We start from the raw sequence: 15,976 nt of genomic DNA, 5'->3' as shown, positions 1-15,976 counted from the left end.
GCTGCAGTCCACGTCTTCTTGAAAGGTTGTAATATGATAAAACGATTTTAATAAAAAGGAGGTGAACAGGATCCCTTGGAATTGAGTCAAGAAGCTTTCAACTAGGCAGCACAGAGGATCCAGGAGATCTTTTGCAAACTGAAGGCTGGGGTTGCTCTGTGCTTGGATGGGCTTGGCTGGAAGGCATGGCATCTGGAAGAAACTTTAGCTTAAAGGAGCTGATGAAGAGCTATTTCAGTGAGGAAAATGTTACTTATAAGCTGCTCAGGGTCAAATAGCTCTCAGTCAGGTATAGAAATGGTATAGCTTTTTTAAAGCCCTACTTTAAAAAGTAGTCATGTATGGTTGTGAGAGTTGGACCATAAAGAAGACTGAGCAGCGAAGAATTGATGCTTTCAAACTGTGGTGTTGGAAAAGACAATTGAGAGTCCCTCGGACCTTAAGGAGAGCAAACCAGTCAATCTCAAAGGAAATCAACCCTAAATATTCATTGGAACAACTGATGCTGAAGCTGAAGCTCTAATACTTTGGCCACCTAATGAGAAGTTGACTCATTGTAAAAGCCCCTGATGCTGGGAAAGACTGAAGGCAAAAGGAAGAAGGGGAAGACAGAAGATAAGATGGTTGGATGGCATCACTGACTCAATGGACATGAATCTGAGCAAGGCCTGGGAAATGGTGAAGGACAGGGAAGCCTGGCATGCTGCAGCCCAAAGGATCACAAAGAGTTGGGCACAACTTACTGACTGAACAACAATGATAAAAAAGTAGAGTGGGATTCATAGCTCAGCGGGTCTGATTGATTCGGGAACGGAAAGAGTATGAACAGAAGATCCAGGTTTTAAACTCAGGTATGTATCCTGTATTATGCACCTGCGCCTTCTCAGTCTCTTTTTACTTCTCTGTAAAGCAGGAAAATGCAGCTTGATCATGATGGTGGTTTTTCTCATCTCCATGTCAGTTCATCAGTATCTATAATGAGTGAATCCTGGCTATAACTTATATAAAGACTCATAGCTATTTTAAAAAAGATTATAATTTTATTTCTTTAAATTTAATTTTTATTTTATATTGGATAAATATAAAATAAAATATTTAATTTAATTTAATTTATTTATTTTTTTAATGATTTTATTTATGGTTGTGCACGGTCCTCATGCTGCGTGGGCTTTTCTCTAGCTGTGGCTCCTCTTGTTGCGGAGCATGGGCTCTGGTGCCCACAGACCTCAGTTCTGCGGCTCCCAGGCTCGAGAGCCCCGGCCCAGTGGCTGTGATGCATGGGCTCAGCTGCTCTGCTACGTGTGGCCTTCCCAGACCAGGGGTGGAACTCACGTCCCCTGCTTTGGCAGGGGGGCGATTCTTTACCACTGAGCCGCCAGGAAAGCCCTCAGGCGTATTTTAGACTAGTTTTCCACGCTCCTATCTGGTGAGAGAGGCCTGGGAGCCAGAAGTCCTCAGCCACAGTGCTGGCTCTGCCATCAAAAGCTCTGGGGCCTCTAGCGAGTGCCTGCCCCTCCCTCAGTGTCTTACTCTTTGCCCACCAGGTTCCTCTGTCCATGGGATTTCCCAGGCAAGATTACTGAAGTGGGTTGCCATTTCCTTCTCCTAAAATAAAATATTTTAAAATAAATTTTTTAAAATAAAAAAATATTTTATTTTAAAATAAAATAAAAATAATAAATTATATTATTTATATTTATATTATTTACTTTTTATTTTATATTTAATTTTTATTTTATATTATATTTAATATTTTATTTTATATTTATAAAATATTTTAAATATTTTATATTTATTTATATATTTTATAAATAAATAATATTTATATTATTTCCCATGTTGTGTTAGTTTCCAGGGTACAGTAAAGTATCTCAGTTATGCATATATCCATTCTTTCTCAGATTCTTTTCCCATATAGGTTATTATAGAACATTAAGTAAAGTGCCCAGTGCTATACAGTAGGTCCTTGTTGATTATCTATTTTACATATAGTAGTATGTGTGTGTTCGGAGAAGGCAATGGCACCCAACTCCAGTACTCTTGCCTGGAAAATCCCATGGATGGAGGAGCCTGGTAGGCTGCAGTCCATGGGGTCCCTAAGAGTTGGGCACAACTGAGTGACTTCACTTTCACTTTTCACTTTCATGCACTGGAGAAGGAAATGGCAACCCACTCCAGTGTTCTTGCCTGGAGAATCCCAGGGACGGGGGAGCCTGGTGGGCTGCCGTCTATGGGGTCACACAGAGTCGGACATGACTGAAGTGACTTAGCAGCAGCAGCCGCAGTATGTGTGTGTTAATCCCAAACTTCTGATTTATCCCTCCCCACCTTTCCCCTTTGGTAACCATAAATTTGTTTTTGAAGTCTGTGCATGCTTGCGTGTGCATGTGTGTGTGTGTGCGTGCACATGTGTGTGGAGGGCTGTGGGAATTCTTTCTCTGCCTTTCAGTGTGCTGCCCATTCTGGTTGCTTTAATTTGGCTTTCCTCAAGTTACCACTCCTAGCCCTTCATGCCTCTTATCTGTCTTGTACTGAGTGACTCAGACTTGTCTGAGCTCCCAGACATTAGGGTATGTCCCTAAATGACATATCCACACTCAGCAACACCAAAGGCCAGGCCCTATGGATAGAATCCATCGGTGTAAGAAGGACAGGGTCATCAGACTTCATCAAAATACATCTTCTAAGCATGTGAAGCAATCTGTCACATGAGAACATGTTGGGTGAAAAACATATTCTCCATTGCCTTAACATTTAAAGACATTCAGGTAGAATGTCAACATATTTAATTTATACATGTATGTACAAGACATTTTTAAAAGATTTTTTTTGATGCGGACCATTTTTAGAGTCTTTAAAGAATTTGTTACAATATTGCCTCTGTTTTATGTTTTGGTTTTTTGACCCTGAGACTTGTGGGATCTTAGCTCGCTGACCAGGGATCAAACCCGAACCGTCTGCCTTGGAAGGCGGAGTTTTAACCATTGGACCACCAGGGAAGGCCCCGTACAAGATGTTCTGGGGATTCTGGGTGCCAAGGATCTCTGGCTTATTAGTGATTTGCTATTCCTCCATCACCTACTGACTCATTTGGAAAAGACTGTGATGCTGGGAAAGATTGAAGACAAAAGGAGAAGACGGTGGCAGAGGATAAGGTGGTTAGATAGTATCATGGACTCAATGGACATGATTTTGAGCAAACTCTGGGAGACAGTGGAGGACAGAGGAGCCAGGAGTGCTGCAGTGCATGGGGTCACAGTCAGATATGACTTAGTGACTGAAGAACGACATTACTCTCCAGCTGAAGCTACCTAAGGCTCAGCCCTCAGACCCTTTTGCTGTGCTGTGTCCCAAACTACTGATATACAGAAATTCTGGCATTTCTACTGTGGTAGAAAATTAGTGAAAACGGTCCCTGCTCTCAAAGAAATCATAGTCCTGTGGAAAGACAGGCTTTTATACACTGTGGATAATAGAAGACAGTCTAAAATCAGCCCTCAAATTGATATCCAAACAAAGTACTCAGAGCAAACATGGGGGCGGAGTGATTAATCGTGGCAGATGTTTACCAAGAGTAATGATTTTAAGAGTCATCACGCTTTCTCCATCACACGGGCGATGCTAATCCCAATTCATTCATCATCAAACCTCACCTTGCTCGGCCATTTATCTTGACGGCAAACCCAGCTTTATTATGGGAAATCAGTCAACTCCATTTATCCTGTGACTGCAGACGCTCAGAGAGGATAACTGCCCTGAGCCATATTTCATGCTCGTCCACTCACGTGGGGACCAACATCTTCCCTGGTGATCTTTTAAACTGGGAAGGTTTTTAATTTCATCTGAACCGGAGGCTTGGTGATAAAGCAGCCCCATAGCCCTGACTTATATTCTGGGACAGCCACGCTTCCTTGTCTCTGGTCTCACCTTTTAGAGAAATGAATATTGGGTACCTTCCTTTAGGAGTCTGGCTCAGACGGTAAAGAATCTGCCTGCAATGCAGGGGCCACAGGAGACGAGGGTTCAGTCCATGGGTTGGGAAGATCCCCTGGAGGAGGACATGGCAACCCACTCCAGTATTCTTGCCTGGAGAATCCCACAGACAGAGGAGCATGGTGGGCTACATTCCATGGGGTCCCAAAGAGTTAGACACAGTGAATTGACTTAGCACACATGCACCTAAGGAGTAAAGATGAAGGTGGTAAGATAATTGAGGTGGATCCCTCTTTCCCAAGGAAGAAAGGCCAGTGTTCCAGTAAGCTGAGATGATGCAAGTGTGGAGATGATGTAAGAGGGAGGGGGCCCAGATCAATGGATCATGAAAACACGGAAAATGGAGAAACAGATTCTAATTGAGCGGCTGGGACTAGCTCAATTCTCATTCCTTTATTAAAATAAGAAGTGCTGCTTCTTCTTGTCCAGGCAGACCTTTTCAGCTCTTCATGATAACGAGTATTCTTGTTTCCCAAATGACTTAATGATTCCTCTCACTAACCTCTTTTCACAAAGAGGTGTAGGTCTTTTTCATTGTGGAGAAAACCTCTATGAACCTATCAGCTTCCTCTGGTTACTTCTTCTTTCCTTTCTCGACCCAGCATCTCAAGTTGAGCCCTCACGATACCCTTCACCAGGGCTGACACCACACTGTCAACAATGCTTCTTCAAAGTCTAGGCATCTTCTCACCACCTTGCTTTAGCCTGCATTCCTTTCCCTAGATAGCCCTTGAATGGCTATTGTTTATGGATCATGATGCTCATTGTTAATCTGTATTTCCTCTTCCTGTTCAAATTTTGTTGGCTCTTTGCAATTTGGATGTGGTTTCAACTAGAAACCTTAGTCCAAGGGGTTGGCAAGCTACAGTTCAGTTCAGTTCAATTGCTTAGTCGTGTCCGACTCTTTGCGACCCCATGGACCGCAGCACACCAGGCCTCCCTGTCCATCACCAACTCCCAGAGTTTACTCAGACTCATGTCCATTGAGTTTGGTGATGCCATCCAACCATCTCATCCTCTGTTGTTCCCTTCTCCTTCCACCTTCAATCTTTCCCAGCATCAGGGGCTTTTCCAGTGAGTCAGCTCTTCACATCAGGTGGCCAAAGTATTGGAGTTTCAGCTTCAGCATCAGTCCTTCCAATGAATATTCAGGACCGATTTCCTTTAGGACAGACTGGTTGGATCTCCTTGTTGTCCAAAGGACTCTCAAGAGTCTTCTACAACAACATAGTTCAAAAGCATCAATTCTTCAGCACTCAGTTTTATTTATAGTCTAACTCTCACATCCATACATGACTACTGGAAAAACCATAGCTTTCAAAGCTACAACCATTTGGCAAAATTGGCCCACTGCCTGCTTCTATAAATAAAGTTTTACTGGAACACAGCCATTTTCATTCATTTATGTATTGTTTACTACTGCCTTTGTGCAACCACAGGCAGAGGTGATTAATTGCAATATAGTCCCAAAAGCCTAAAATACTTAGTATCTGGTCCTTTACTGAAAAAAACTTGCCAGGCTAGGAGTTAATCTTTCTCATAATATCATAGGCTCAATGTGATCCCCAGTTCTTTTAAATTTTGATAAATTGATGACAGACTTTGGGAAGACTACATTCTCTCCTAAGAATCCCTGGTTCAAAAAGTTGAGAGAATCCCGATACAAGAAGAGATGCTCATATTTCCATTAACCTGTGCTGCAAACCAGGGCAGCCACATGCTCACAAAAGACCCGGAAGATATGACTGACATCAGACACCCCTTGCTTCCTCAGGACTTACTCTTCTCTTTCCCTGGAAAGAACCCTAAGTTCTTGTTACTAGTACAGATAGTGCCTAGGTCGTTGAGTGACTCTAGGGGTTGCTTCCTCTTCTATGGACTCTGTGTTGTTCTGGTGAAGGCAGCGTGATGCGCCGTGAAGCACCGTATTTGTCTCTGTGAGGGGGTGGAAGACCACTGCCTTTTACTATGAAGTCTTCTGTTCTGTTTGAATTATTTTTCCTTCCTCATGGGTACATATTACATTGAGAAAGTCCCTGGAAGATAAGTGAGTAGTGAGAAAAACTGCACAACTATTGCTACTAACAAGCAGTTATTCATAATGGAATGTTTATGGAAAATGTTATAGACACGCACCCACACAACTTGTTATAATGATTGCCTCTGAAGAAGGCATGTGAAGGCTTTTGGCATACTCTCCTTTATGCTGCTTGTTTTCATTTCATTTGCATTGTGTTGCTTTCATTTCATCTTATTTTGCATTTATTATCTACTTCATAAGTTCAAAACAAAGTAAAATGAAGGCCATTCCATTGAACACAAAAGCTCCTAGAACTGGAAGGACTCTCAGAAATGAATGGGTTTAAACTTCCTCCTTAATTCAGAGGTATTTAAATGTTGAGAAGGCACCCAAGTGACGTCTGATATCTCTATTAGAAGCCAGACTGCATGACTGCATAAAATCTCCGTCCGGGCTGTTGACGTGGCCGCGGCTGCCGGCGGCAGGTCAGGGAATCCGGGGAGGTAATGACTGGATGCAGTCACAACAGTGACAGAGGAGGGAATGAGAGGTTTCCTGTCTGTGGCAGGTTTCTGCTTTTGTTTCAAAAGCCCTTATCTCTGTCAGGTTGGGTCTGCCTCCGCTCACCTCACAGCTCGCCGGGCTCTGGTTTTTTGCTTCTGTATCGGCTCCAGCCCCAGACAGTGCCCCTGTCTGCCCTGCCTTTGACCTGCAACATCTCTTTATTTCCCAAGCACTGCACCTCTGTCCTCAAGTTCAGCCACTTTACTGCTTCTCCCACCAGGGAACAAGAGGTCTCGTTGTAAATGCGGGTCGTAAATAACCACGAGGTCACAAATGGGCAGTGAGAGTTGGCAGCATGAGTGATGGAGTGGTGGAGGCAAGAAGTGAACATTTATCCGGGTGGAGCGGAAGAGCACATTTGTGCGGGAAGAGGGATGAGAGAGGAAGTAGGACTGAGGGTCCGTTTGGAAAAAGGAAGCACCAAGTTCAAGACCTCCAAGGGCAGAGCTAAGAAAGAAAAGGAGGGAGGAGATAAACGTCCATTTGCTGACTTCCTTCTGTGGACCAGAGGCTCTTTGGATGGAATCTCATTTAATTTTCTCAACCCTCCCATTTTGCAGCTAAGGGCTCTGAAGCTTACGGGAACTAAATATCTTGACAAAGACCCACAGCTGGCAGGTGGAGATACAAGGATTAGAAGAAGAGGATGTATGTCAATCCCATTCTCCCAATGCACCCCACCCCCTCTCCCCTCTTGATGTCCATACATTTGTTCTCTATGTCTGTGTCTGTATTCCTGCTTTGCAAATAAGTTCCCCTGTACCATTTTTTCTAGATTCCATATATATATATATATATATATACACACATTAATATACAATATCTGTTTTTCTCTTTCTGACTTATTTCACTCTCATGACAGTCTCTGGGTCCATCCACGTCTCTTCAGATGGCACAAGCTTGCTTGGTTTCATGGCTGAGTAATATTTCATTGTATATATGTACCCCAGCTTCTTTATCCATTCCTCTGTTGGTGGATATTTAGGTCGCTTCTATGTCCTAGCTGTTGTCAATAGTGCTGCAAGGAACACTGTGGTGCATGTGTCTTTTGGAATGACTTTCTCCAGGTATATGCCCAGAAACGGGATTGCTGGGGTTGACTATGTGTACACTACCGTGTGTTGTTGTTGCTATTCAGTCACTCGGTCGTGTCCAGCTCTTTGCGACACCATAGACTGCAGCATGCCAGGCCTTCCTGTCCTTCACTATCTCCTTTAAAGTTTGTCTAAAACTCTGTGACTGTTTTATTACTTGCCTAGCTTGTAGTTGATGCTCATTTTGAATGAATGAAATGGTCAATTTTAAAAATGCATCATTAAAGCAAATCATAAGTGTGGTCTTGCACAACTGGGAAGGCTAAGACACTCCCTTGCACAGACTCCTTCCCTTGCACATGATCTCAGTTACTCACTGTAACTGAGATTGTGGCTTATCTGGGTACGTCGTCCATGTGCCACCCTGATGAGGTCTGACTATGACCTTCCCCTTCTAATCAGAGATCAGATCTAACTTGCTGTCTTGGTTTTTCCTTTCTGGTTTGTGTCTCTGTCCCTTCAATTTCTTTGCTCCAGCTTACAATTTTAGGTGCTGCTGGCAAGCTATTCCCTTTCTCCCATGAACTAAATATCATGCTCGATAAAGATCTTTGCTTGGAAAAATAAAAAAGGAAACAAGGAAATATATGCAGGGCGAACAAAATCCCTGTGCTCTTTGGACTCCCCATAAAGCCACTCTGGGGCTGCATCCTCGTTCCTCCCTGCGTGGCTGGCTCTGGTGTTCCAGAAGCCATTGTCCTACTCGTGTCGCAGACCCGACTGTGATGTTGCCAGGCTCAGCTCTGGGCACTGGGCTCTGCCGGGAGGATCTGAGTTCTTCCATATAGTGAGTCAATCTGGGCAGACAAATCCTGCTGAAAGGAGTTATAAATTGGGGATTGTGAACCTCTCCTGCTGAGAGGCACTAACCGTTTATAAGGGAGAAAAATTGATAAACCCCCTGGTATGATTTTTTGTTTCACTTCACTCTGGGGCCAGCTGTGAACAGGAAACGACTGTAAACAGCCTATTAGCAAAACTGCTTCAGTCAAAAGACCGCAAGGGAAAGTCGTGAGCAATTGTTACGGCAGCCAGGGCTTCCCACGTTGTTCTGAAAGGCAAGAACAGTGGAATGAAGCTCTGAGGTACACCCATGCCGCCAAACACAAAACGAAATAACATCCGCAGATGCTTTGTGAGGACGGAAGCTTCCGACACCATGATGAGCCCACCTCTGTTCCTCCTCTTGTTCTCAGAGTGGAGACCACTCTCCACCCCTGGGCCCTTACACCCTCCCGTGGGACATTTATTATGGGCCAAGCGTGCAAGGAAAGGAAAATGGTACCCAGAGATGCACAAGACGAGAAAGTGTTAGTCATTCAGCTGTGCCGGACTCTGCGATTCCATGGACTTGCAGCCCATCAGGCTCCTCTGTCCATGGGATTTTTCCAGGCAAGGATACCGGAGTGAGTTGCCATTTCCTTCTCCAGGAGATTTTCCTGATCCAGGGATCGAACCTGGGTCTCCTGCCTTGCAGGCAGATTCTTTATCATCTGAGCCACCAGGGAAGCCCAAGATGAGAAAGCGCATTGCAGTGGCAAGCCATGAGTCCACCCAAGTGCCGGTGGGGAGGCAGAAGAGAGAAAGGTCACTCTTCCCTGAGTTGTTCAGAGGAGAAAACAGAAGGACACGTCTTGTGAACCTAGGCATGAAATACGGGGTGAGGGGAAGAGAGGAGACAGAAGGTGAATCTGCACAGAAGGGGCAGCAGAAAGAGAGGCTTTGGGGAGAAAATTCTCTGATGGGGCTGGGAGTCATTTTAAGGGCAGTTTGCCATTGTATGTGTGTGTGTGTGTGTGTGTGTGTACGTGTGCACATGTGCTCGTGCACACGCTCAGTTGTGTCTGACTCTGCGACCCCATGGACTATAGCCGGCCAGGCTCCTTTATCCTTGGGATTCTCCAGACAAGCACATTGATACCTGAACATAAATTAAGTGGAAAGATTTCAAAAATTCAAATGTGAGTGAGGCTGGGCTGTGTCTGAAGTCTTATTATTTTTCAGTTGGATTCCATAGAGGATACAGCGGCCTTGGACAGATCTGCGGTTTCAGCAAAGCAGCTTGGTGCCTCGGTGCTGGAGGTGGGGGGTGCGGTGACGGCTTCCTCGGGGCCAGTGTCCCTTGGCCGTCCCTCCTTCTAGGGTGGATGAAATAAAGCTCCCTTTACTGCCAGTGCCCCCTGGCACGGCTTCTCAGAAGGTATTCCAAATCCGAGGCCCCGGGGGCACCCTAGACCACTGGAGATCTCTGTGAGGCCAATGTGAGCCTTCGTCTCTTTGGCTGGATTTCAGACCCAACACCTCGGGTCCCAGGGAGCCTGGCCTGACCTTGTGGAGGGTTGTTTATTAGCTGTTCTGCTAAAGTTCCATTCATTGGTTTAAATAAACAACTCGCATCTAACTCAAGGCTCTCCCCTGGCAGCCTTAAATCAAAGGAAGCTTCTGTTATACTTTATTACTTTAACTTTGTGAATTTGAATTAAAAGGAGGGGCAGCCAAGACCAAATTGTTTTATGACTCAGCTGCAGCCGCGTTACAAGTTCAGCTAAAAGCCAGTGTTTGCACCCCAAAGCCCTTACCCCGTGCCAGTGTTTTCATTGTGCAAACCCCTTTAGCATCAGGGCTGCAGAAAAGCAGAAGAGGAGGTTTGGCATCAACTAAGCAGAACCATTTTGAATGGCTGTTTTGAGGTTGGAGGTGGTGAGAAGTACAGAGAGACGCAAGGGCTCAGGACCAGGCTCTGGTCTCCACCTTTCCGTGACATAGCTCTGTGACACTGGGCAGTCACTTTGTAGCTCTAACCTTCAGTTTCTTCTTTTGGTGAAAATTTAAGAACAGGCAAAATAATTTTCATGTTCCTTTTAGGTTTAAAATTCCATGGCTCTGTGATTTCACAGACAGCAATGATGTAATCAGAGAGAGAGGTCAGATGTAAAAGGCCAGATGAAGTTGCAGTGGCAACTTCAGTCTGTAAATCAGAGGGCATCTTCTAAGAAGTTGTAGCAAGAGAACACATCACATAAGAGTTATTTCCGACCCCAAATCAGTTCATTTTGCAATAAGGGATGAAGAGAAGGGTGTCAGATTTGGGAGAAGGTAAAACAGACTGAATGTGTGCTACAGGAGATCTGCAGCTGCAAAGGTAAGGCTGTTGTTTAGGGCGATTCCAAGCTTTTTGTCTTGTTGGTGCCAAGATAGGAAATATGAAAGAAGGGACATGTTTAGGCGACTACAATCATTAATTCATTTTGGAATATGTAGAAAATCTTTATCTTGATTTGAAAAGCAGATAAAATCTTCAAGAATCTTTAAAGTCGTTATTAATTTAATACTTAAAGCAGCATATATTCCTCTTACAAAAATTAGAAGCACAGAAAAATCAAAATATACAGAAAAGCCTACTGCCCATAATTTCACTGTACACACAGAAATAATCACTATACTTTAGTGGGAAAAATATAATTCTTTTCCCTCTTAGAGAAATATGGTCAAGAGCCAAGAATGGTGGTTTGTGGCAAGCTAATCTATACAAAGTATATGGACACACACACATATATTTTTCTTAATATTTTAAAACATTTTCCAATGACGCTATAGCTTTTAATTGTGCACATTATTCATTTCAAAGTTTTGAGTTGTTTCCATTTTTCTATATTAAGTACTGTATGGATACCCTTATACCTAAATTCTTAGTCAAATTATTTCAAAAATATAAATTATTAGAAGCAAAGTTCTGGATAAAAATATGTAAACATTTTTAAAGGTCTGATCCATACTGCCAAAATGCCTTTCAAAAGTTGGACCAATTTATGGCCCTAGAAATGTTATATTGAAACATGTTACTCATATCCTTGTGGACTTAGGGAAATGTATTTCTTTTTAATTATTATCAATCAAAGTTGCTCTTATATTTTGAATGATATCATACTTTAAAATATATTTATCCATCATGACTATTTCTTCTTTGGTAAACTATCTTTCCAAGCTTTTTTTCCTCTTTTTATTTTAGATGGTTGGTTATCTGTTATTGATTTTTAGAACTTTTAATATATTATGAATTTAATCTTTTTTTCCTGCATGAACATTATGATCTTTTTTACTCAGATTTATCTCATTTGTTTAAGGTGTTTTGTGACTTATGTATGTATATTTTAATACATAGTGTTATTTTAATAATTTGTTATTTAATACAAAGTGTATATTAGTACACTTTGAATGTGTATCTTTTCATGTATGCTTTTGCTTTTAGTGGCACCCCACTCCAGTACTCTTGCCTGGAAAATCCCATGGACGGAGGAGCCTGGAAGGCTGCAGTCCATGCGGTCGCTGAGGGTCGGACACGACTGAGTGACTTCACTTTCACTTTTCACTTTCACGCATTGGAGAAGGAAATGGCAACCCACTCCAGTGTTCTTGCCTGGAGAACCCCAGGGACGGGGGAGCCTGGTGGGCTGCCGTCTATGGGGTCGCACAGAGTCGGACACGACTGAAGTGACTTAGCAGCAGCAGCAGCAAATATATATAAAGGCTAATTTTTATAAATTATATAAAGATATTTTCTGATTTTTAAGTTGCTTTAAAATATTTTCACCTATAATTCATTTCAACTTCAGTTTGACATAAGATAACAACTCTGTCAGGGATAAGCCATCACCTGGTGAATTACATCATTTATCTATTGACTTAAAATACTTCTTTTAGCATATTCTTGTTGTTCAGTCACTAAGTCATGTCCAACTCTTTGCAACCCCATGAACTGCAGCATACCAGTCTGTCCTGTCCTTCACTATCTCTTAGAATTTGCTCAGATTCATGTCCATGAGTTGGTGATGCTATTTAGCCATTTCATCCTCTGCCACCCACTTCCCCTTTAGCCTTCAATCTTTCCCAGCATCAGGGTCTTTTCTAATGAATCGGCTCTTCGCATCAGGTGGCCAAAGTATTGGAGTTTCAGCTTCAACATCAGTCCTTCCTATGACAATTCAGGATTGATTTACTTTAGGATTGACTGGTTAATTGACCTCAAAATTTTAAACACCAAACTTCAGTGATAATTTGGGGTAACTTGACCATTCTACCAGCCTGGGACATGTTATTGGTAGAGAACGTTAGTGGAAAATATTTCAAAAGGGATTTGAGGCCAGAGTTTTAACACTTGCTAAGTCCAGGGCTTTGAGTCACTGCTTAAAAGGATTTTGTTGGGGCTGCTGACACACTAGAAGGACCCTGAACTGAGAACGTTTGGGAACCTCTGGCTTAACATTTGGTTAATTGTTTTGTAACCAAACCAGTCAGGTCCGGTCACCCCGTGCGAAGTGAAGCCAGTCTTCTGGCAGTTTAAAAAAAAAAAAAAAAAAGGATTTTGTTTTAAAGTTCAGGAGAAATGGTGCTTTTTTTTCTCCCCTAGCTCTACAAGGCTGCATGTTACCAAACTCTCAGTCAAGAGTGACGATAACAGGGAGAAAATGTTTCTCCTAGAGAAGCTGTGATTCCTTCTATCTGGCTTGCAGACTGGCTACCGTGGAATGAAGATCATTCCTCTTTTGTGGGATATTGCTGAGAAAAGTAGGAGGCAGCCAACGTACACCAACATTCCGACCGTCTCCTACCATTTCCTCTAATTATTCCTTTACCTTTGCAGTACAATAATCCCTGTGTCTCATTTTCATCCTGTTTGAATAACGCTCAGGTTTCATAGTTGCCCCCTTGCATTTCGTCATAGCATCTTCCTCTCTGATCTTGACCTGGGTGTTTGATATCAGTTCAGAATAGCTCTTCTGAATAGCCAGACGGGGGTTGGTGATGCTTTAAGACACTGCAGCACAGCAAGGTGACTTCTCGGCAGCTCTTCTCTGCATCTGGGCACCTGCTGTCCGTGAGTGGTGGCCGCTGCCTGACACAGCAAGGAAGCACCCTATCCTGTCTCCATTGCCTCTGCTGGCTCGACTCCTGCTTACGTATTCCAGGCCAGCTGCAAATCCCATAGGACTTCCCAGATCCCATCACTCATCCTGTGGTGGGGTGGAGAGGACGAGATGAACTGCACAGAAGCCCTGCCATTTCACCCACTTAGGGCAGCCGAGGAGAATCCCCTAAAGCCAGCAGGGATCGATTGTGTGGAAGGCAGTTTTTTCGTGGATGGGGAGTGGGGATGGTTTCAGGATAATTCAGGTACATTTCATTTATTGTGCACTTTATTTCTATTATGATTACATCAGCCCCACCTGTGATCAGGCATTAGGTCCCAGAGGTCGGGGACCTCTGGTCTAAAGGAAGCAGCCTGCTTTGAGCCTCTCAGCCTGCCTCCACTTCCAGCCTCCCCCAGCCCAGAGACAACAGAAGTGATAAGGGGGCGACAAAGCGGTCCCCTCCACGTGTCTCAGGAGGACCAAACTGCTTGCCAAGGAAGACGAGCTACAAGGCCACCAGGCTGTCCTAACCCCTGACCTTCTCATCATCTCTAGCTTAGATTCTCACAATAAGCATCAGCCTCCCATTACGGTGATGCTTAGAAAGATGTCTCCTCTGTTTTTAGGTTTCCTTAAAACAATCAGGACCACAGTGGGGGAAGGGAGAGGAAGCCAGCCCTCCAGACACATCCTTATCGGGTGCTCTCACTCTAAACCTTCCCCACTCTGGGGAAGATAGGTAGGGAATCTCACGGGTTGGGGGGGCTCATTTTCCATGTAAAGCAAGAAGTCTGGGCTATTCTGAAAGGAACCCACAACTAACCTGGGTTTGGCCTCACTTGCTTTCCAAGAACTCATTGTGGACAGGGCAAGAACTAGACCTAGGAACTAGTGGATGGACAGGGAAGGGATTTAAAACGGGCGGCGTGTGATTTGTATGCAACTGAGTTACAGATTCCGTTCCAAACTCTGGGGACACCAAGCCATCCATGTCACACAGCCTGCCACCTTTCTGCAATAGGCGATACTAAATCACGTGTTGTCATCAAGGCAGGATGTTTTCTCCCTTTATGAGTCAGCTTGGGATGCAAAATTAGACAAACATTGCAATGAAAAAATCCCCCACGTCTCATTTAACTCTTTCCTTACTCCAACCTCTCCTTTCACAGTTTCAATTAGTGTCTTGGCCCATTTGGAGAATATTTTATGATTAGGTTTTAAGAAGAATCCACCCATGACTGACCGCCCGAAACTAAATTGAAGTAAAATAAAGACATAAAGAACAATGTTCAGAGAAGGCCATTAAAGTAGCTTTTATTTATTTATTTTTCAGTTTATATGATTCTTTTTTTAATACAAATTTATTTATTTTAATTGGAGGCTAATTACTTTACAATATTGGCTTGGTTTTGCCATACATCAACATGAATCTGCCATGAGTGTACACGTGTTCCCCATCCTGAACCCCTCTCCCACCTCCCTCCCCATCCTATCCCTCTGGGTCATCCCAGTGCACCAGCCCTGAGCATCCTGTATCATGCATCAAACCTGGACTGGCAATTCGTTTCATATATGATATTATACATGTTTCAATGCCATTCTCCCAAATCATCTCACCCTCGCTCTTTCCCACAGAGTCCAAAAGACTATTCTATACATCTGTGTCTCTTTTGCTGTCTCACATACAGGGTTATCATTACCATCTTTCTAAATTCCATATATATACATTAGTATACTGTATTGGTGTTTTTCTTTCTGGCTTACTTCACTCTGTATAACAGGCTCCAGTTTCATCTACCTCATTAGAACTGATTCAAATGTATTATTTTCAATGGCTGAGTAATACTCCATTGTGTATATGTACCACAGCTTTCTTATCCATTCGTCTGCTGATGGACATCTAGGTTGTTTCCATGTCCTGGCTATTATAAACAGTGCTGCGATGAACATTGGGGTACATGTGTCTCTTTCAATTCTGGTTTCCTCAGTGTGTATGCCAAGCAGTGGGATTGCTGGGTCATGAGGCAGTTTTATTTCCAGTTTTTTAAGGAATCTCTACACTGTTCTCCATAGTGGCTGTACTAGTTTGCATTCCCACCAACAGTGTAAGATGGTTCCCTTTTCTCCACATCCTCTCCAGCATTTATTGTTTGTAGACTTTTGGATAGCAGCCATTCTGACTGGCATGAGATGGTACCTCATTGTGGTTTTGATTTGCATTTCTCTGATAATGAGTAATGTTGAGCATCTTTTCATGTGTTAGCCATTTGTATGTCTTCTTTGGAGAAATGTCTGTTTAGTTCTTTGGCCCATTTTTTTTATTGGGTCGTTTATTTTTCTGGAATTGAGCTACAGGAGTTGCTTGTATATTTTTGTGACTAATTGTCAGTTGCTTC

General features: G+C 43.3%; 1 long non-coding RNA gene across 1 annotated transcript in view; it reads left to right on the top strand.

The window, feature by feature from the left end:
• The first annotated feature begins 10,590 nt into the window (after positions 1 to 10,590).
• The window catches only part of LOC139177549 (uncharacterized), a 47,218-nt gene continuing 41,832 nt past the window's right edge, over positions 10,591 to 15,976 (top strand). Inside the window, exon 1 of the long non-coding RNA XR_011561998.1 lies at positions 10,591 to 10,813. This is a non-coding gene — a long non-coding RNA (uncharacterized lncRNA). The remainder of the gene's footprint in view (positions 10,814 to 15,976) is intronic.

The sequence above is a fragment of the Bos indicus genome, chromosome 19, assembly GCF_029378745.1.
Source record: "Bos indicus isolate NIAB-ARS_2022 breed Sahiwal x Tharparkar chromosome 19, NIAB-ARS_B.indTharparkar_mat_pri_1.0, whole genome shotgun sequence".
Lineage (NCBI taxonomy): Eukaryota > Metazoa > Chordata > Mammalia > Artiodactyla > Bovidae > Bos > Bos indicus.
Note: the sequence above shows the minus strand (reverse complement) of the source record. Positions and strands in the feature narration are given on the sequence as shown.